General features: G+C 40.6%; 1 long non-coding RNA gene across 1 annotated transcript; it reads right to left on the bottom strand.

Annotated features, from left to right (window-relative positions):
• Positions 1 to 10,785: 10,785 nt before the first annotated feature.
• LOC112067881 (uncharacterized) lies at positions 10,786 to 12,952 on the bottom strand. Its single transcript, XR_002893449.2, has 4 exons — positions 12,698 to 12,952; positions 11,676 to 11,996; positions 11,485 to 11,573; positions 10,786 to 11,351 (listed from the first exon to the last, which is right to left on the bottom strand). It is a non-coding gene; the product is annotated as an uncharacterized lncRNA (long non-coding RNA).
• Between the last annotated feature and the right edge of the window lie 10,301 nt (positions 12,953 to 23,253).

Below are 23,253 nucleotides of genomic sequence, written 5' to 3' on the forward strand. Positions count from 1 at the left end.
CTTCTTTCAGAAATTACTTGATTTAGAGTACAAGTACAGCTCACAGAGAGTAACTACAGAGAGTAGTACTAGTTCCTCCAAGCTCATTACTACACACCTCTGCCCTCTGGCTAGAAGCTCATTTAGAATTTTTCTTTCACATTGAATCCTACCCTGTGATCCTTGTAGGACCTTATCTTTTTAACCACAGATAATAGAAACGCGCCGTTTTCACATACACTACCGTTCAAACGTTTGGGGTCACTTAGAAATGTCCTTGTTTTTGAAAGAAAAGCAAAACATTTTGTCCATTAAAATAACATCAAATTGATCAGAAATACAGTGTAGACATTGTTTATGTTGTTGTAAATGACTATTGTAGCTGGAAACGGCTGATCTTTTATGGAATATCTATGTAGGCGTGCAGAGGCCCATTATCATCAACCATCACTCCTGTGTTCCAATGGCACGTTGTGTTAGCTAATCAAAGTTTATCATTTTAAAAGGCTAATTGATCATTAGAAAACCCTTTTGCAATTATGTTAGAACAGCTGAAAACTGTTGTCCTGATTAAAGAAGAAATAAAACTGACCTTCTTTAGACTAGTTGAATATCTGGAGCATCAGCATTTGTGGGTTCCATTACATGCTCGAAATGGCCAGAAACAAAGAATTTTGTTCTGAAACTCATCAGTCTATTCTTGTTCTGAGAAATGAAGGCTATTCCATGCGATAAATTGCCAAGAAACTGAAGATCTCGTACAACGCTGTGTACTACTCCCTTCACAGAACAGCGCAAACTGGCTCTAACCAGAATAGAAAGAGGAGTGGGAGGCCCCGGTGCACAATTGAGCAAGAGGACAAGTACATTAGAGTGTCTAGTTTGAGAAACAGACAACCTCACAAGTCTTCAACTGGCAGCTTCATTAAATAGTACAAGCAAAACAACAGTCTCAATGTCAACAGTGAAAAGGCAACTCCGGGATGCTGGCCTAATAGTCATTTACAACATTAACAATGTCTACACTGTATTTCTGATCAATTTGATGTTATTTTAATGGACAAAAATGTGCTTTTCTTTAAAAAACAAGGACATTTCTAGGTGACCCCACACTTTTGAATGGTAGTGTATGTGGATGGTGCTGGTGATAATGAATATGAGGTTGAAAACTGACGGAATTGCCCTTTAAGTATATTTTAGCGGTGTCTTTTACTTTTGATACTTAAGTATATTTAAAAGCAGATACTTTTAGACTTTTATTCAAGTAGTATTTTACTGGGTGATATTCACTTTTACATTAGTAATTTTCTATTAAGGTATCTTTATCGTCATGGACTGGTTATGCTAGTTAATTAATGAGTTTCGGTAGCCTAAAGTACAGATAAACCCTAGACGGAAGAGGAGGTGTGCTTGACAACAGCATAAACAAACATCCATGCAATGGTGGAAAAAGTACCCAATGGTCATACTTGAGTAAAAGTAATTTTAAATGAAATACAGAGTTAGTTTAGTTTATTTTGTTGAAAAGAGTGCACATCAGCAACAACCAGACGTACACACACATGGTGACTCACCTCTGCTAAACTGACAGTCCCAGAATACCTGATCTACACACAGAAAACCATTTGTATAACCCCCAAATGATACGCTGCAAGACATTCAAATGTGTACACACAATATAGTGTGTTATTGTTTTGGTCATATGTTATACTAGATGTATGGAGGCATCAATACAGTAAATCGTGTCTTCTGTTTTTACAAGAACTCACAACAGGCATCCTCCCAGATACAGTATGTACAGCCGTGGCCAAAGGTTTTGAGAATGACACAAATATTAATTTCCCCAAAGTTTGCTGCTTCAGTGTCTTTAGATATTTTTGTCAGATGTTACTATGGAATACTGAATTATAATTACAAGCATTTCATAAGTGTCAAAGACTTTTATTGACAATTACATGAAGTTGATGCAAAGAGTCAATATTTGCAGTGTTGACCCTTCTTTTTCAAGACCTCTGCAATCCGCCTTGGCATGCTGTCAATTAATTTCTGGGCCACATCTTGACTGATGGCAGCCCATTCTTGCATAATCAATGCTTGGAGTTGGTCAGAATTTGTGGGTTTTTGTTTGTCCACCCGCCTCTTGAGGATTGACCACAAGTTCTCAATGGGATTAAGGTCTGGGGAGTTTCCTGTCCATGGACCCAAAATATTGATGTTTTGTTCCCCGAGCCACTTAGTTATCACTTTTGCCTTATGGCAAGGTGCTCCATCATGCTGGAAAAGGCATTGTTCATCACCAAACTGTTCCTGGATGGTTGGGAGAAGTTGATCTCGGAGGATGTGTTGGTACCATTCTTAATTCGTGACTGTGTTCTTAAGCAAAATTGTGAATGATCCCACTCCCTTGGCTGAGAAGCAACTCCACACATGAATGGCCTCAGGATGCTTTACTGTTGGCATGACACAGGACTGATGGTAGCGCTCACCTTGTGAGCGCTCCGGACAAGCTTTTTTCCAGATGCCCCAAACAATCAGAATGGGGATTCATCAGAGAAAATGACTTTACCCCAGTCCTCAGCAGTCCAATCCTTGTACCTTTTGCAGAATATCAGTCTGTCCCTGATGTTTTTCCTGGAGAGAAGTGGCTTCTTTGCTGCCCTTCTTGACACCAGGCCATCCTCCAAAAGTCTTCACCTCACTGTGCGTTCAGATGCACTCACACCTGCCTGCTGCCATTCCRGAGCAAGCTCTGTACTGGTGGTGCCCCGATCCCGCAGCTGAATCAACTTTAGGAGACGGTCCTGGTGCTTGCTGGACTTTTTTGGGCGCCCTGAAGCCTTCTTCACAACAATTGAACCGCTCTCCTTGAAGTTCTTGATGATCCAATAAATGGTTGATTTACGTGCAATCTTACTGGCAGCAATATCCTTGCCTGTGAAGCCCTTTTTGTGCAAAGCAATGATGACGGCAGGTAATCATGGTTGACAGAGGAAGAACAAGGATTCCAAGCACCACCCTCCTTTTGAAGCTTCCAGTCGGTTATTTGAACTCAATCAGCATGACAGCCTTGTCCTCGTCAACACTCACACCTGTGTTAACGAGAGAATCACTGACATGATGTCAGCTGGTCCTTTTGTGGCAGGGCTGAAATGCAGTGGAAATGTTTTGGGGGGATTCTGTTTATTTGCATGGCAAAGATGAACTTTGCAATGAATTGCAATTCATCTGATCACTCTTCATAACATTCTGAAGTATATGCAAATTGCCATCATACAAACTGAGGCAGCAGACTTTGTGAAAATGTATTCTTGTGTCATTCTCAAAACTTTTGGCCACGACTGTACAATGAGGAATACAATTGGCTTGATTCAATTTGAATTCCATAAGACCAAAAGGGAGGACAGAACTTGAGTTACATTTTTTGAACTCCTTGGAAACAATTTTTTGATCTACATCCAGCTAGCAAGTTTCTTAGGATGCTGTGTCATATCAGTCCAGCATGTATAGAAGCTATAGGTGAGACTCAACTCCAGCTCAGTGATCCTCCTGGCTACAGAGACATTAAATGGGCTCTGAAAATGGAGGCGTAAAATATATTTGTGTACCGAATACTTTGAACTCTGTCCCTATGTATCTTGGCAGGAAGTGACTATCACATTGTGTAAAATGACCATTTTTGGTCCTTCTCCCAGCCTGCACTGGGGGAGAGGACGGAGGGGCAGAATGGCTCTCTGGGTCACATCAACATGGGTAGAGATTTAAAGAGATTGAACCCAGGGAACTTACCATTTCCTAGAGATATAGCCCTCTTTTCTTTGCTTCTGTAAACTCAAAAGAGCGGGTGGAAGTGGCACAATTTATGTGGTCATGGCATTGCTGCATCTAGCATGAACAAAGGTCAGTAAGCGACAATCCCAACTTCCACCCTAGTCAAATGTTCACTTAGTAGCGACGGACACATTTTTATCAAGAGATTTGACAACTCAATCTTAGATTTCTGTTAGTGTTCGGCTATATCCCATCATTTACAGAATAAATAAGGAAATATGGGAAAGTCTGGATGCATCTGTAATGAAATGCCTTAGTGTAGTTTGATCATTCAATGATTATTATTATTAATGTTATTTATACCAAAAACTACTTTAATTAAACATTTTGTACTGTGTGTTTTATTACATACCTTTTTTAGCATTTTGAAAAGGTATACTTGAATATTTTACTCGTTCAAATGGTAATCATTGGAATGGAGATACACATCCTGGTATAATGAAACAAAAATCTGTGACACAATCTATCTATAACAAATCAAGTTCATTGAATGATCAAACTACACTAAGGCATTTCATTAAAGATGCATCCACACTTGCCCATATTTCCTTATTTATTCTGTAAATGATGGGATATAGCCGAACACTAATAGAAATCTAAGATTGAGTTGTCAAATCTCTTGATAAAAATGTGTCCGTCGCATATCTTAGCCACCGCTCTCTCTTTGGGCATATCTGTAGCTACAACGCAACGTTAAACGCTTTGGTCCCTCATCTTCTTGCTCTGAACAGTGTTTCTGGCGATTCACAAAAGGTGTCAAACGGGGACTTGGTCTGCCATGTTCTCCCATGACTGCCTTCAATCCTATTACTGTCAGCCATGGCGCATGGATCATGGCCTTTCATCCCCTCCTCATTAGGGTCTTTGGGCTGTGCTGTTTACTATCGGGGTGTTGGTGTAGCTTTAATTGCATTGTAAACTAGTCACCCCATCCGTGTGTCATAACGTGTTGTCCTCTGATTCAGTTAAGACCTGCCGTTTGGATCGTAGTGCTGAATGGGTTCGCTATTTGGGCCAGTGGGTAATTTTCTAGCTTTTTCTCACCATGTTAGTTTAGACTGAATTAAACATTTCAAATTTGGCACTTGAGATCTGTACCATTTTGAACACTTGAACGTTTAGCTTGGCCTGATAAGGTAACTGCAGATTTAGAAGCAGTTGATATGAAATGAATTAATCTTAAGGCCTGTGGGGGAATGGAGATTCAGGCTTTGCTGTGGTGGTTTGGTGTTCAAACCAGTTCCATGCAGTCCATGTGTTCCAGGTTGGAAACACCTGGAACTTTTTGCTACGTTGAGCAAATGGTGATAAATTGGCCTTCTCATTCTTTTCTATTGTCTGTGAGGATTTTTGATTCAAACGCGACCTGAATGAAATGTCGCAAATACCCAATTGTTTTCCCTGAGCATCACTTATCTAGGCACAGATCTGGCACACACACAACCCTCTGTGGCTCTCAATAGCCACATTTGCGTGGACATTGGCCAGAGTCAATTGCCTGTCAAATGATATGCACGATTAGGCACCAGTGGATATTGGGCCTAATGCGCCGAGCCTCCTATAGAGCCTGGACAGTGGGCCCCCTCACTGAACCCCTCACCCTCCTCGCCCCCTCCCTCGTCCCCTCCCCTTTTGTCTCAACACTCAGTTCAATGTTAATGTCCAGCAGTGTCCAGTCAGCCAGCTCCCGCGCAAAACCGTTCCTTCCCTCTTTTCTCACCCTCGCCTCCTCTTGTGTGCTGTCCAGCTGGCTGTGACCTCTGACCCGGAGACCCTCACTCCTGACCCTTGGACCCGTTCCCACGCCACACCCTTTTGTGTGGACCTCGCCATGGCAACGCCGCGGTCACTGCTGCTACGGTAACAGATGGACAGGCTTCTGGAAATAACTTAATTCGAGCCGCTGAAAATCGGACTTGTGTACCCCCTCACACACACCCCAAAGCCCCTGCACTCTGCGCCCCACAACTCCTTCGATTAATTTCAATGCAGCGCTTCTGGTCATGCAATCAGATAAATTCATTACCGCGGCAATCTCCGATTTATCCTGGCATGTGCACAGAAAATATACATAGGAATAAGAAGAGCATGTTGTCAGTGCAGTAAGCTGCAATAGGGACTGACTACATACCAAACATCCTATTTCACAGTGCTGCTATTTATGGTAGGGAGTGGGAGTGGTAACTAACTTAGTTAGTTGTAATTATTAGCTAAACAACTTTGATTAGCCATATTGTTTTCTCACATAGACAGACTGGAGCAATAGGGATTTGTATGCTAGTCCAAATCAAATGGAAAGAACAATAGTATCATTAACATAACCAATAAGGTGCTTGCAGAAAATTAAGTATCACTATTTTTTTTTTTAAATGTACTGGACAAATTAAATAAATTCTAGGGCAAATGTGTTTAGTTGTGTTGAATGGGCCTGTGACCATGTTGATGTTGAGGACAAGTGTGTGTTGTCAGAACACACACGTGTCCTTAAATAAAGCAGTCTGATCGTCAGTGCAGTTTCACCTCACACTCAGAGTAAACAAACAAACAAAATGACTCCTATTGAAACTGTCGAATCCCTCCAAAACCATCATATTTCACAAATCTGTACAATTAGGTTTGTAAAAGTAAATCTCATAGGCTGCATCTACACGGGCAGCCCAATGCTGATATTCTTTCCACTAATTGGTCTTTTGACCAATCACCTCAGATCTTTGTGTGTCAGATCTTTTGCAGAGCTGACCTGATTGGTCAAAAGACCAATTAATTAAAAAAGATCAGAATTGGGACACCTGTATAAATGCAGCCATATAGGCCTAGACGAAAACAACACTATGAAAAACGAAATTATCTCTCAGTTTTATATTATATTATTATATTATTTATATCAGTTTTATATATAGATATATTTTTCAAACACTTTGATATAGGGAGAGGTTAGTTAAATATTCAGCATAAGATTCAAAAGTGGGAGATGTTTTCAGCACAGCTCAGCCCAACAGGCTGACCAAGGGGCGCCAATGGTGACCCTCGAAAAATGGACCATTGAGGTGAAATCACACAAGCGCAGCCACTTATTCCATTTTGGATTTTGTATTCCTCTGTCCCGCATCTGCATCACTATCTTCCCCTCTCATTCCACCCTTCTCTCCACCTGCCCCCCCCCCCACCCCCCTTCTCCCCTTCTGCCTCTCGCCCAGTTCATTGTACCAAAAGAGATTTTCTTCATTGAGGCCCAGTCTCTTAGGTAACCCCAGTGCTGCATGAAATGAGGAGAGAGAGAGAGAGAGAGAGAGCGACAGAGAGAAAGAGAGGGGGGAGGGAGAGGGAGAGGGAGGAGGGAGAGAGTGAAGGAAATCGAAAGACAGAAGGAGGAACGGCAGAAAGGGTTGGAGAACGCGAGGGAGAAGGATGCAAGAGCAGAGAAGGCAAGAGTTAAGATGCTAAAGTAGGACAAGTGTGCCAGACGTCAAAGGCAACACAGCTAAAACAAGAACACATCTGAGGGAGACAAGAGAATTTCTACGCTTTTGAGCAACAGGGTTTTATTTCACTTTTTTTTCTTTCTTTTTTTAATAACTTTTCAAGGTTTTTAGGCCTCAACTAGGTCTTGTTGCTTTTTTTGTCTTTAAGGTACATTCATGTATCTCAACATAGCTTGGACACATCGGTACACTTTCATTGTTGTACAAATGTGAACGCAACCATGCTTGAGGTGGTCTATAGTGACCTGTTATGACCTATTATGATACAAGAGCTGTAGTTAAGGCTGAATTCAGGGCTAGAGGTCGTATCTGTGGCACGGAGCCACTTCATAGACCAGATGCAGCAGTTGGACTCTCGTTGGATTCCTTGCCAGGACAGTGGAACAACCTACCTGCTACTCAACAGCTAACTACCACTTTGAAGAAACCTCTCAAGATGAATGGGTGAAAATGGGTGACTAGCTTATATTTTCCAATAGTGGCTGATATTCAGGAAAGGAAACAAACTTTATTGAACCTTCTAAACATCCTCTGTGGGGGAAAAGTTTACGAAGTAACTGTAAAAATACTGATTTCCTTTTTTATTTTTGTAAAGATAAGAGGCTAACCACCATTTTCCGGAATCAAATGTCAAAATGAAAGGGCTTTTTCTGAATTCAAAAGAAAAACAAGTCTTTATAAGACTTTTAAAGATGACTTTTTAGTTCAATAGTATCTACTCAAACAAATAAATGTAAACTTTAAGTATATTAAATACTTGAATTCTCTTTGTGGGGCATGCTGCGCTGGTCTTCAGTTGTGAGCAGCACATGGAGCATCAATGAATGGCTGAGGTCTTTCGAAAGCCGCACATATTATTCGTTTTGAGACGGCTCACATAGAGAGACAAATGTTGCATTGAGTAATTCAGTTTGGGGGGTTACTTTTGTTTCAAATTCTCACTTTTGTTTCCGGCTCTTACCTTGGCTGCTCATGTGTTAACACTCGGCTGCACTAAGTTATCATAGGGAGCTTTTGTCTCTTTGATCCGTGTGACAATGGGGACTGCTTTTGTATTGGTCACGTTACTGCTGCCTTGGGATGCTGCCCTGCGTTCATCATTGTGTCACGTACACACGGAAAGGGTGGATGAGTTAGGGGTTCAGAGGCCTTAACATCCCTACACGTTTCTCTGTGTCCTCTGTCTATCCAAACGTCCGCCCCTCCATCCCTGCTATGTGCTGACCCAGGGGGTCCGGAGCTGATTGTCCAAACGCAATTCTTGTGTCTGTCTCCATGAAACCAGGAGTTGTGGATGGACATCACGCCCCTGACCTCGTGAAATCTCCGGTAATGCAGACATGGAAGGGACAGAAGGAAACATTTTGGTGTAAATGGCCAATGTGTTCTTTTTTTTTTACCACACTGGGCTTTTTCTGCATACTTATTTTCACCTCTACTATCCTCCAGCTTCTAAATGTGGCTCACGGTGGCGGCTAAGAGCCAGAACAAGAGGTTGAGTCTACTTGGAGGCTGAAGTCGTGAGATGGAGAGATGAATAGCACTTATCATGTTAAGTACAGTTGAATGTGTCCGGTTTGCACTTCGGTCCTTGTTTTCTAGGTTGCTTTTTCTTTCACAGCTATTTAGACAAGGTCCTAAAAAGATACGCACTTCTAGCAGGAACGGGGAGAGAGTGAGAGAAAATTTGATTGAATGAATTGAAGTGTGTGTGTGTGTGTGTGTGTGTGTGTGTGTGTGTTTGCATTTGCCTGTGTTTGGCAAAGTTCAGGGGTCAGGCTACGGAAGAATAGGGAAAACGAGAGCGAAAGTAAAGGATTTGGAGAAGGTGGGGAGAGAGGGGGCTTGGGGCGAGAGAGGGGGATTATCAGGGAGGGAGAGATTTCGGAAGAGAAAGAAGAAGGAGGAATAGAGGGCAAGATTACATTTTTGGAGGGAAAGACTAGAGAAAGAGAAAAAAAATTGGTAAAGTCGAGACAGGCCCAAACCCAGTGCACACTCTTAGAAAATAGGGTTCAAAACGGGTCTAGAGCTGTCCCCAAACGATAACTATTTTTGGTTCCAGGTAGAACTCTTTTGGGTTCCATGTTGAACCCTCTGTGGAAAGGGTTGTACATGGAACCAAAAAGGGTTCTACCTGAAACCAACAGGGGTTCTTCAAAGGATTCTCCTATGGGGACAGCCGAGGAACCCTTTTTGGTTCTAGATAGCACCTTTTTTCTAGGAGTGCATAGAGAGAGGCAAAATAATGAAGTTGAGAGAAAAATGGTCAGGGAGGAAGTTCGAGTGAGACTCGGCGCAATATGTATAGAAAGAAAAGAGAAAGAGAGAGCGAGCGAGGGGGAAAGAGAGAGGCAGAGAGCGAGAGAGATCAAGAGGGAGGCAGCATTAATATGCTAATGGCCTGAGTGAATGCACAACAGGCCCACTGACCAGGCTAATCACGGGTGGACACACACTGGGGCTAATCCTTAACGCAGAGCTTTCACACACACAGAGACGCGCAAACACTACAACACACACACACACACACACGAATTCAAACCCACCCACACATATACTATTTGCACTGACCCACACAAATAACACAATTTCTGAATGCAGATGCTTATTGACCACATTTTGCTTGTAATAGCAAAAAGTCACAGGAACATGGGCGCACAATGCTCTCTCTCTCTCTCACTTACTCGCTCACTCACACACACAGTTGTTAAGTCACTATCACCATGGTTATTGAGCTCTCTGAAGCCATGACTGGATTCTGTGGACAGAATGTGTCCTCTGATGGGGTTTCTACCACTCGTTTTGTGAGGGTTTTCTCTTCACTCTTCACTGCTCTGAGCTGGTGTCAATGAAGCCCCTAATATTTCCTGAAGAGATTGGCTGCAATATGTGGGTCTAACCCAGGCTGAAGGAGTGGAAGTTTTGAGTGAGCACAGGAAAGTAATGTCCGTTATTCAAAACAATTCCTGTAATAAATACTGTGTTCATAACTATGAGCTTCCATGTTACATGTATTATCAAGTCTTTCACTTAAATAAACACTTATCAAATTAGTTGATGTGACTTTTTCTGTTTTTGATTAGTAGCTATATATGAATGGAATCAAAATGCTTTACATGAATAAAATTAAGTGTATTTGTTATTAATCTGAAGAGTTGAATTCAAAACAGGCACACTAAGACTGATATCTACAGTAACACAGATGTAACCTGACTAAGATTAGGATTTAGGTATTGTATCTTGAGCGGTCAGTTGGCTACCCAGGGTTAAGCACAAGCGGCCACTCAAGTCGAGTGGGGCTTAGAGGGGAGCAGTGGAGACAGCTGGTGGTCGATATTAGAGCAGCACCTAGGGGCAACCTAGCCCGACACTGACATAATGATCACATGGCTCAGCTAAGCTAGGCTAATGCTAACTGTGCTCTTGCCAACTCTTACGTCTGGCAGCAATTATGACAACAGTACAGTTGGAGTGACACAAAACCTTTATTTATAAAATGTATTATTCTACATTGCACAAATAGCACTCTCTAGGCAAACAATAATAGTACTGTACTGAGCAATTGTTTATGAAATAACATGAGAAGTATCACATAATGCAGTTAAAACATGATGATAATAATAAAATAAATTGCAAGGAAGTGCAGCCATAGCACAACCAATAGAAACTTAACACTCATTTAATTTCATTGGGTTTGGATAAAATCCCATCAAGTCTACACCAGTCCCATGGTATCTGGAAAACAAAAAACGGACCTAAGTTCAGCGTCTCTACGGTCAACTTCAGTTCGTGCTATCCGGGAATCTTGGGACGCCTACCCTAACCTAACCATTATCCTAACCTTAACCTTTATACATTTGAAATGACTTCAACTACATTTGAAACATTTTACATTTCAACTTCAATGGGGTGARGTCAGAGTTGGATGTGCCATGGACCCCACTTTGACTTTTCAGTCAACTTCACCCTAGTCTGTCACCTGGGCTGCTCTCTCCAGGTCCGGCTTCAGCTCTGGTCCTCAGGGAAACCATCTCCAAATTCACCCCTTCCACTCGCCTCCTGGTGGTCTCAGAAAACACACACCAAGAGTCAGTAATGTAAAAAAATCCAACTGATTTTTTTCAGTGATTAAACCAAGACTTCTAAAATATTAATTTTGTTCACCTGACTTGTCACTTTTTCATGTCTTTACCTTGATGTACAGATAGATGGCGGTGTTGGCTGTCAGTGACATCAGAAGTACTACAACCAGTCTGATGATGAAAGCTGTCAGAGGAGAGGCTGCAGCAGAAACACATTTAATTAGTGGATTGCTAAGCATCAGATTCATCCGTGGAAAATCTGTTAATGTCAAAGTTCTAAGTATGGTTCATGTTCAGTTACCTGTGACAGTCAGGGAGAGGAGATCACTCTCGGAGGAGAAGTTATGAGAAAAAACATAAATCTCATAAACACAGCTGTAGTTCCCTTGGTGGGAGTCATCTGCAGCAGGGAAGAGGAAGGCAGCAGAGTGATTGACAGCTGGCTAAGTCTGGGTTATGTTGGAGTCAGGGTATGTGATGAGGGAGCCTCCTGGGTACTGTGGCTGAATGGAGCAGGTGATAGTGAAGCTGTGGCACCTGAACACCTCTAGAGTCCCCTGGTGGCCCCTGGAGAACACTCCCATTGAGATGGTCAGGGAGATATTAGGCTTAAGCAGGAACTCTATAAAAAGAGAAAAAGAAAAACCTCTTTAAAGGGGCAATCAGCAGTTGCTACATCCATTTTTTTCACTAATAAATTCATGCTATGTACACATTGATTCTTGAAGAATATGACTTTTAAATGCCTCATGAGCTTAGTTCAACAGACAAACCCCATCAGAACCCAAAATATAAGCTTGTTTTATTCCATTGTTTGTAAATAAGATTAACGCAAACAAACACTATATAGCCTCAAAACATGGTTAAACTAACATTTTGATATCTTAGACGGTCAGTCCTTGCATCCATAGCTCTGTATAAGAATTTGAAAGTGGTTACATTTCCCCAAACCTCATCCCTCAGTTTTTGATCGAAACAAGTGAGGGAGGAGGTTTGTTATTGTTTAAACTGCTGATTGTCGCTTTAACTAGTTTCATCATATACTGTAGATATAACCATAACATCAGCATGTAACCGTGCTAGCCAGCCTCCCTTACAGGGCAAAATCTGTGATGAGCCTATAGTGACTGAAATTACATTCAAATACAAAAGCATTGTGTGTGATACTTGAGGTAGCATTGCTATTGAATTATTACGAGTTCATCATTATTAGCGGCAAAGCAGCCATACAAGTTCAACCGTGAGAGGTGTAAAGTAAGTTGMATGTAAACATATTAAAAATCAGCTGAATACAACAACTTTAGTATTACCGGAGCAGATCACCTTTAATGGAGTCACCAAGGTTGGCCTTGAGGCTTTGCTCCCGATGTGCATGTTCAAGTCCATTACAGTAAACTTCAAACCCTCCAGTGCGGTATCTAAGCAGTGTTGAAACAGTGGAACGACAGCCCAGCTGTCTACAAACTACATCAGCGACACCCTTCAATTTCCAGAAATACACAGCCGACATATTCCCCTCTCCCAGTTTGTCCCACTCCACTCTACCAGCACAGCGACTGCCTCCTCCCACTAGCCTCACATCAGCAGGTTCTGGAAAGAAAATTACATACTGTTTATTCATATATTCTCACCAACAAAACACCCCGACAGCGAAGTCCAAACGTTTTTTGGACATTGACACATTTTTTGTTGTTTAGGCTCTGTACTCCAGCACTTCTGAAATAATACAATGACTATGAGGTTAAAGTGCAGACTGAGCTTTAATTTGAGGGTATTTGCATCCATAACGGTTGAACCGTTTAGAAATTACAGCACTTTTTGCACATAGTCCCTTTTAGGGAACCGAAAGTATTTGGTCAAATTCACTTGTGCATTAATGTTGTCAAAAGTTTAGTATTTGGTCCCATATTCCTAGCATGCAATGACTATATCAAGCTTGTAACTCTACAAATGTATTCGATTCATTTGCAGTTAGTTTTGGTTGTGTTTCAGATTATTTTGTGCCAAATAGCAATTAATGGTAAATAATGTATTGTGTAATTTTGGAGAGACTTTTATTGTAAATAAGAATAGAATATGATTGTAAACACTTCTACATGAATATGGATGCTACCATGATTACAAATAATCATGAATGATGAGTGAATAATGATGAGTGAGAAAGTGAGAGGAATAAATATCCCCCCCTAAACGCTAACCTCCCCTGTTATTTGTAAAGGTACATGTTAGGTTAGCATATCTTGGGGGTATGATCTTTGAGCCTCTGTAACTTTCTCACTCATCATTATTCACAATTCATTCAGTATTTAACCTCATAGTCATTGTATCATTTAAAATCCAAAGTACTGGAGTACGGAGTTAAAACACCCAAAGATGTGTCACCGTCCAAATTAAGATTTTCTTTCCAAAGCGCTATATATACATTTTCAGAATGTTGGTCAATTTGATTTTATTGTTTAAAGAACTTAGAAAAGAGATTGGTGGGTTTTTCATTATCTAATCATGATGTGGGGTTCAATGACAGTCATCCCAGCTAGTACATAACGTTCTGAGAACCATAGGTTTCTTAGAGCGTGGTTATCCTATGCTTATACCTTCCCACAACTTTCTGCGAATGGTGCAGGATAGTTGATTGCCTTTTGAACATTCTCAGCACATTTAAGGAACTTGACAAAAATAACGTTTCATTTCATTACTTTAACAGAATGTTTCCTAAAAGTTAAAACATGGTTACATTTCATTCCAATCTTGGTAATGTTCTAGGAATGTTCTCCAACTAGTTTGACACTGGGTATGTTCTCAAACAGTTTAGAGAACGTTAAGAAACAACGTTCTTCTGTGGGAATGTCAGTAATTCAGGACAATGTTTTGGTTCTATTTAAAGTTATGTTCTGAGATCATTAATAAAATKTTTCCATATAAACCACAAAAAAACATTAGTAATGTTCAAAGAACGTTGTAAGAATGTTATTTAAAGACATATACATTCTGTTCTCTGTGTTAATTAATTGGCCACACCTGATCTTAATGAGTGCTTGTTTCCTTGAAATAGAGTCTGTTTCAATAGGATAAAATGAACAGCTTCTCACTAACGCCATTCCACACAAAAAAAATACATGTGTTTGCATGATTAATGCCTAAGCAAATTCAGTTCCATGTCTCCTCTCTATGCTTGGAGTTCAAAACAGTAAACCCAAACTGAGCTAGCAGTGTTATTAAAAGTCTTGTTTAAACATTCGGTAAAGGTTTTAAGTTATTCAAAAACCTCAAAATAACCTATAWTTTCCATTCTTAGAATGTTAATAAAACCTTTCAGGAAACCATAGTAAAATGATCTCAGAACCTCCCTGAAACCTAAAAATGTACAGTACCAGTAGGACACACCTACTTATTCCAGGGTTTTTCTTTAATTTTACTATTTTATACATTGTAAAAGAATGGTAAAGACATCAAAACTATGAAATAACACATATGGAATCATGTAGTAACCAAAAAAGTGTTAAACAATCAAAATATATATTAATATGAAATATATTCTTCAAAGCAGCCACCCTTTGCCTTGATGACAGCTTTGTACACTCTTGGCATTCTCTCAATCAGCTTCATGAGGTAGTCATCTGGAATGCAGTTCAATTAACAGRTGTGCCTTGTTAAAAGTTAATTTGTGGAATTTCTTTCCTTCTTGATGCATTTGAGCCAATCAGTTGTGTTGTGACAAGGTAGGGCTGGATACAGAAGATAGCATAATTTGGTAAAAGACAAAGTCCATATTATGGCAAGAACAGCTCAAATAAGCAAAGAGAAACGACAGTCCATCATTACTTTAAGACATGAAGGTCAGTCAATCTACAAAATGTCAAGAACTTTGAAAGTTTCTTCCAGTGCAGTCGCAAAAACCATCAAGCGCTATGACCGCCATAGGAAAGGAAAACCCAGAGTGACCTCTGCTGCAGAGAATAAGTTCATTAGAGTTACCATCCTCAGAAGTTGCGGCCCAAATAAATGCTTTACAGCGTTRAAGTAACAGACACATCTCAACATCAACTGTTCAGAGGAGACTATGTGAATCAGGCCTTCATGGTTGAATTGCTGCAAAGAAACCACTACTAAAGGACACCATTAAGACAAAGAGACTTGCTTGGGCCAAGAAACACGAGCAATGGACATTAGACCAGTGGAAATCTGTCCTTTGTCTGATGTCCAAATTTGAGATTTTTAGTTCCAACCTCCATTTCTTTGTGAGACGCAGAGTAGGTGAACCGATGATCTCCGCATGTGTGGTTCCCACCGTGAAGCATGGAGGAGGTGTGATGGTGTGGGGGTGCTTTGCTGGTGACACTGTCTGTGATTTACTTAGAATTCAAGGCACACTTAACCAGCATGGCTACCATAGCATTCTGCAGTGATACGCCATCCCATCTGTTTTGCGCTTAGTGGGACTATCATTTGTTTTTCAACATGACTGACCCAACACACCTCCAGGCTGTGTAAGGGCTATTTCACCAAGAAGGAGAGTGATGGAGTGCTGCATCAGATGACCTGGCCTCCACAATCACCCGACCTCAAACCAATTGAGATGGTTTGGGATGAGTTGGACCGCAGAGTGAAGGAAAAGCAGCCAACAAGTGCTCAGCATATGTGGGAACTCCTTCAAGACTGTTGGAAAAGCATTCCAGGCAAAGCTGTTTGAGATAATTCCAAGAGTGTGCAAAGGTGTCATCAAGGCAAAGGCTACTTTGAAGAATCTAAAATACAGTCTCACTATTATTCTACAACAGTGGTTCCCAAACTTTTTATAGTCCCGTACGTACCCCTTCAAACATTCAACCTCCAGCTGCGTACCAGGGTCAGCACACTCAAATGTTGTTTTTTGCCATCATTGTAAGCCTGCCACACACACACTATACGATACATTTATTAAACATAAGGATGAGTGTAAGTTTTTGTCACAACCCGGCTCATGGGAAGTGACAAAGAGCTCTTATAGGACCAGGGCACAAATAATAATCAATAATTTTGCTCTTTATTTAGCCATCTTACATGTAAAACCTTATTTATTCATCAAACATTGTGAATAACTCACCACAGGATAATGAGAAAGGTGTGCTTGAAATGATGCACTTAACTCTGCAATGTTGGGTTGTATTGGAGAGAGTCTCAGTCATTTAAATCATTTTCCACCCACAGTCTGTGCCTGTATTTAGTTTTCATGCTAGTGAGGGCTGAGAATCCACTCTCACATAGGTATGTGGTTGCAAAGGGAATCAGTGTCTTAACAGCGCGATTTGCAAAGACAGGATATTCTGAGCGCAGCACTATCCAGAAATCTGGCAGTGGCTTCTGATTAAATTCCATTTTCACAGAACCGCTTGTTGCAATTTCGATGAGGCTCTCTTGTTCAGATATCGGTAAGTGGAATGGAGGCAGGGCATGAAAGAGATAACGAATCCAGTTGTTTGTGTCGTCCGTTTCGGTAAAGTACCTGCGTAATTGTGCACCCAGTTCACTCAGGTGCTTCGCTATATCACGTTTGACATTGTCCGTAAGCTTCGGTGGAAGAAACATTATGTACAAAATAAGTTACAAATAAAAAACACACAATAACACAACTGGTTAGGAGCCCGTAAAACGTCAGCCGGCGCCAGCTCAAATTGCCACATAGATGATTGTTGACAATTGATAATTTGGAAAACAAATGGCTATGGCTATAAAGTGAAGACAATGAAAAAACGAATCAGTCTTTTATAGTTTTCAAAATTCTTAACTTAATTGATTGAACAGTACAGCCTTATTGGCACCAGCATCAGCCATATTCTAGGCGAGTGCGCATATTCACTCTTTATCATTGTTGGGTCAGTGCCACATGAAATGTAATTTCGCTGAACACTAGATGGTTTAATTGTATTTTTGACAGTGAAACGAGGCTACTCAGGCAAGAAAAAAACATCACCCAAATGTATAGCCCCGTTGGAAAATCTAAATGGACTGTTTGAAAATGTGATTAACATTTTTATTTGGCGTACCCCCCACGGCTTTGCGCATACCCCAGTTTGGGAATAGTCGTTCTACAATGTAGAAAATTGTAAAAATAAAGAAAAACACTTGAATGAGTAGGTGTGTCCAACCTTTTGGCTGGTACTTTATTTTCCCATGACAGGCAATTTTCTTTACTTCTGTGGTCAGAACGTTTACAAAACGTTCAGTTTTACCAGTGAGGAAACGTATGGTTTCGTTGGGAAACCAAAATTGTACGTTCCCACAACTTCAAAGGAACCAAATCTGCTAATTGAGATGTATTTGTTTTAAATCTATCACTTAATGGTTTCATTTCAGAGAGACAAATAATCCTGTTTTTTTTTGTTGCAAAACGCTATACAGTATATCCGCCTCACTCTCAGAGAAATAGGTAGTACTGCTAGGCTTGAAAAATGATTAAATTCAGTAATATGAGATCTGTATTTAAGACATTTAAATGTAACAGTTTAGTCATTTAGCCGATGTTCTTATCCACAGCGACTTACAGTTAGTGCATTTATCTTAAGATAGCTAGGTGAAACAACCACATATCACAGTCAAATATACAGTATAAAAACATTACATTCCAGCCAAACAATGGATATATAGCGTTTTGCAAAAAAATAACATTTTAATACAGACCTAAAATCTATTAATACTTTTTGTTGTTGTGGATATAGSATTTTAGAAATAAACTCTTCATATACTTTTGGACTTTAAATACTTCTCATATTCACTCCAGGTGAGAGAAAAAACGTGAGTGTGTGATTGACTGACTGATAAACAAATTCTTACCTGAGCAGGGGAGTCCAACAGCATTACCAGGTAAGCAGGTTTTACATTAGCATAATTARGACAACCATCACCTGCAGTAAAGGTGAAGTCACACTTCTCAAGAGTAGAATCCAGTGGTGAGCAAGCAATAAATTCTATTTGGTATCCTTCAATTCCCTCTCCAAAATGAGGTATGCCAAGTGCAGCTACAACATTCTCACAGCCCATCTTTCTACACACAATATTAGCATCTTGCATGGCCCAAGAATTTCCACATTACAGTCCTCCAGTGTCCAAATAAAAACACCTCTGCTCTTCCAGCACAGGAGCTGGTCCCATTCACCACTCTGAATTGACCTTCAACTGTAAACACCAGGGAGGGAAATACAATGGTTGGTGAGGACACATTTTGTGCCAGAGTTATTTTATCAGCAGTACACGCTTAGAAAGAAAGGTGCTATCTATAACCTAAAAGTGTCCTTCTGCTGTCCCCATAGGATAACCCTTTGAAGAACCGTTTTAGTTTCCAGGTAGAACCCTTTTGCTTCCAGGCAGAACCCTTTTTTGGTTCTATGTAGAACCCTTTCCACAGAGGGTTCTACATGGAACCCAAAAGGGTTTTACCTGGAGTCAAAAAAGGGACCTCCGATTGGGACAGCTGAATAATCCTTTTGGAACCTTTTTTCTAAGAGCGCAGTGTCAGTAATTGTGTGTCGTTTTGTGTGTGTGTGTGGTGTGTGTGTGTGTGTGTGTTGTGTGTGTGTGTGTAGTGTGTGTGTTGTGTGTGTGTGTGTGTGTGTGGTTCGTGTGTGTGTGTGTGTGGCTGATGTGTGTGCTTTTTAATGCCACTAATCTAGACACATTTCCCACAATCAATATCCTGTAAAAAATGTTATGCTTAAAACCATCGAATCATGAGTACATTTTGGCTATGTGCTTTGATAGTATTGGCATTCAGTGAACAAGATAATGAAAATACATGAACTACAGAGGTAGGATAACACAGTCCTACATTTGCCAACACAGGTGGATATAGGTTTAATACAATCCTACCTGTGCTCCAGTACAGGATCATCAGTAAAAATGCAGGTATCATGTCTGTTTCAACATGGGGCTCCACTGATCTGTAAGCTGGTAAAAAAAACTGGTAAATCATGTTGTTATATGACTTATAGCATCTATTTCTTAGTCAAACCTCTTCCAGCTGATCTATGATCAGTTTGAAGAAAACCACAGGAAACAGCTCAGCCAAAGTAAGTCAGGTTCAGCCTATAGTTTCCCAATGTGTGTGTTCGCTGTGTCCTCTGCTGAGGCTGTCTCCCCACTGGGCACAAACTGGTTGAATCAACGTTGTTTCAATGTAATTTGTCAACGTATTGTGACGTGACATTCTTGTGGAAATTCTGCCACAGGATTATGTCATCATTGTATGAATTTTCAACATAGACAAACCTTGTATAAAATATGTTGAATTTTTACCTTTGAAACAAAATGATATCCACTATCAGAAAACTATAGCCTGGGCTGCACCTCCTGCAACCTGGTCTCAGAGCATTTTTTATTATTCTGTATGTACTGTAAATGACACTCCATTTAGTTTGATATGTTACGTTTCCTATGGTATGTACTAATTTGTGGAAGTCCATCACCCATTTCATATGATTTGTTACGAATTACAATTCGTATTATATGTTTCGAATTTGCAAAAGGGATGAAATGGCTAACGTTAGCWAGGCTAAGGGTTAGGGGTTAGGGCAGGGGTGAAAGTAGATAACATTTCTTACCGGTGCGGGACATCCAAGTTCGCACACACTTTTTTTTTTATACTACAAAAATGACAGGGTAGCCTACTCTGCTGACACTGGCAAACAGGCCAATAAAAACAATGTTGGCCGATCCATTTAATTGGCCTACAAAAAGGGGAGACACAAATAGAATATGACATCTAACTAACCTGGAGGAAGAAATGTGGCACTGACCCAATGACAAAGACAGTGAATATGCACACTCACCGGGGATATGGCCGAGGTTCTCTGCTAGTGCCAATATGCTAGTCTACTGTTGGCTCATTTAAGTAGAAAATATTGATAGCCTGACTAAAAGACAGAATGGAGTCTTTTCATTGTCTCTCTTTACAGCAACAGCCATTTGCTTTCCAAACWGTTTTTCCGCGATTGTATATTTAAATATTGCGATATGCCTTTCTGGATCTTTCTGCTTTTCACTGACATTCGCAACCCAACAATCATCTATTTGATATTTGCAGCGCAGGCTGCCCAAATTGCGGGCCCTTCCGACTGTAGGCTATGTGATTTAAAACATTCCACAGKTTTTTTWAAAAGAAGCTAATGATCCTGTCATGCCCTGACCTTAGAGATCCTTTTTATGTCTCTATTTTGGTTGGTCAGGGCGTGAGTTGGGGTGGGCATTCTATGTTTTTGTTCTATGTTGTCTATTTCTATGTGTTTGGCCGGGTGTGGTTCTCAATCAGAGGCAGCTGTCTATCGTTGTCTCTGATTGAGAACCATACTTAGGTAGCCTTTTCCCACCTGTGTTTTGTGGGTAGTTGTTTTCTGTTTTTGTGTCTGCACCAGACAGAACTGTTTCGCTTTCTTCTCCTGTTTTTGGATTAAATTATGAACACTTTAAACGCTGCACCMTGGTCCACTCTTCCTTCAGCCCACGAGAATCYTTACAGATCCTCTATGGTCAAATTATACTTTCTGGCGTAGTAGCCTATTTTGAGTGAGTTTATTTTTTTCTGTATAGACAGGAGTAAGCTAAATAAGCTACATAATTTTAGCAATTCAATTTACTTTAGGGAAAGCGTAGCTTCCTCTAGACTTATGGATATGCCGCCTATGCCTCTTAATGTGGCATGAACTAAACAAGTCATGATATTTTCATCTGATTGCCAAACAATCGCTTAACAAAGGTGCTCCTGTAGGCTATCCGTGCACATTCATCCACTCACTAAATAATTTCAGCAACCAAACCCCAACAGTGCACTATGCAGCCGCAATTTGATGAATGGAAAGAGACACCTGTTACTAAACACCTACATGTATTGTCATGACATTCTGCCATTGTCATTAGGCCTACACTTGTAGCCTGAATTGATGCATCCACTGTTGTCCACGCGGTCCTCGGTCTCGGCCTCTCATCTCCACCTTGACAAAATGTAAGTGTTCTCCTCAAACCACAATGCAATTTGGAGCATAGACCATGTTAATTCGAAAATGTTTKATGCGGCTGACATGCAGTAATGTTAAATAATTGTGTAGTAGCCTATAGTTCTTTGGGCAAAGTTCCTAATTAGCTAAAATGCTTAAGTTGTCCATGACGGAATTTGAACTAGCAACCTTTAGGTTGTTATTCGTTCCCATTATATGTCCACCCATCCACCCTGACCAACCACCTTACTTTCGTTTTTGCCTTAAGTAACCATCTGTCTTACAGTTGAAGTCGGACGTTTACATACACTTAGGCTGGAGTCATTAACTCGTTTTTCAAACACTCCACATTTCTTGATAACAAAACTATAGTTTTGGCAAGTCGGTTAGGACATCTACTTTGTGCATAACACAAGTAATTTTTCCAACAATTGTTTACAGACATTATTTCACTTATAATTCACTGTATCACAATTCCAGTGGGTCAGAAGTTTACATACACTAAGTTTACTGTGCCTATAAACAGCTTAGAAAATTCCAGAAAATGATGTCATGGCTTTAGAAACTTCTGATAGACTAATTGACATKATTTGAGTCAATTGGAGGTGTATCTGTGGATGTATTTCAAGGCCTACCTTAAAGCTCAGTGCCTCTTTGCTTGACATCATAGAAAAATCAAAAGAAATTAGCCAAGTCCTCAGAAAAAAAATTGTAGACCTCCACAAGTCTGGTTCATCCTTGCGAGCAATTTCCAAACACCTGAAGGTACCACGTTCATCTGTACAAACAATAGTATGCAAGTATAAACACCCTGGGACCACGCAGCCGTCATACCGCTCAGGAAGGAGACGCGTTCTGTGTCCTAGAGATGAACGTACTTTGGTGTGAAAAGTGCAAATCAATCCCAGAACAACAGCAAAGGACCTTGTGAAGATGCTGGAGGAAACAGGTACAAAAGTATCTATATCCACAGTAAAACAAGTCCTATATCGACATAATCTGAAAGGCCGCTCAGCAAGGAAGAAGCCACTGCTCCAAAACCACCATAAAAAAGACAGACTACGGTTTGCACCTGCACATGGGGACAAAGATCGTACTTTTTGGAGAAATGTCCTCTGGTCTGATGAAACAAAAATAGAACTGTTTGGCCATGATGACCATCGTTATGTTTGGAGGAAAAAGGATGCTTGCAAGCCGAAGAACACCATCCCAACCGTGAAGCACAGGGGTGGCAGCATCATGTTGTGGGGGTGCTTTGCTGCAGGAGGGACTGGTGCACTTCACAAAATAGATGGCATCATGAGGGAGGAAAATTATGTGGATATATTGAAGCAACATCTCAAAACATCAGTCAGGAAGTTAAAGCTCGGTCGCAAATGGGTCTTCCAAATGGACAATGACCCCAAGCATACTTCCAAAGTTGTGGCAAAATGGCTTAATGACAACAAAGTCAAGGTATTGGAGTGGCAATCACAAAGCCCTGACCTCAACCCTATAGAAAATTTGTGGGCAGAACTGAAAAAGCGTGTGCGGGCAAGGAGGACTACAAACCTGACTCGGTTACACCAGCTCTGTTAGGAGGAATGGCTCAAAAAGCACCCWACTTATTGTGGGAAGCTTGTGGAAGGCTACCCAAAACGTTTGACCCAAGTTAAACAATTTAAAGGCAATGCTACCAAATACTAATTGAGTGCATGTAAACTTCTGACCCACTGGGAATGTGATGAAAGAAATAAAATCTGAAATATATAATTCTCTCTACTATTATTCTGACATCTCACACGCTTAAAATAAAGTGGTGATCTAGGAATAAATGTCAGGAATTTAGTTTAAATGTATTTGGCTAAGGTGTATGTAAACTTCTGACTTCAACTGTATGTAACTYTACCAAACGTAACATATCATACTATTTTGAGC

Source organism: Salvelinus sp. IW2-2015, linkage group LG31 (genome assembly GCF_002910315.2).
Source record: "Salvelinus sp. IW2-2015 linkage group LG31, ASM291031v2, whole genome shotgun sequence".
In the NCBI taxonomy this organism is placed as follows: Eukaryota; Metazoa; Chordata; class Actinopteri; order Salmoniformes; family Salmonidae; genus Salvelinus; species Salvelinus sp. IW2-2015.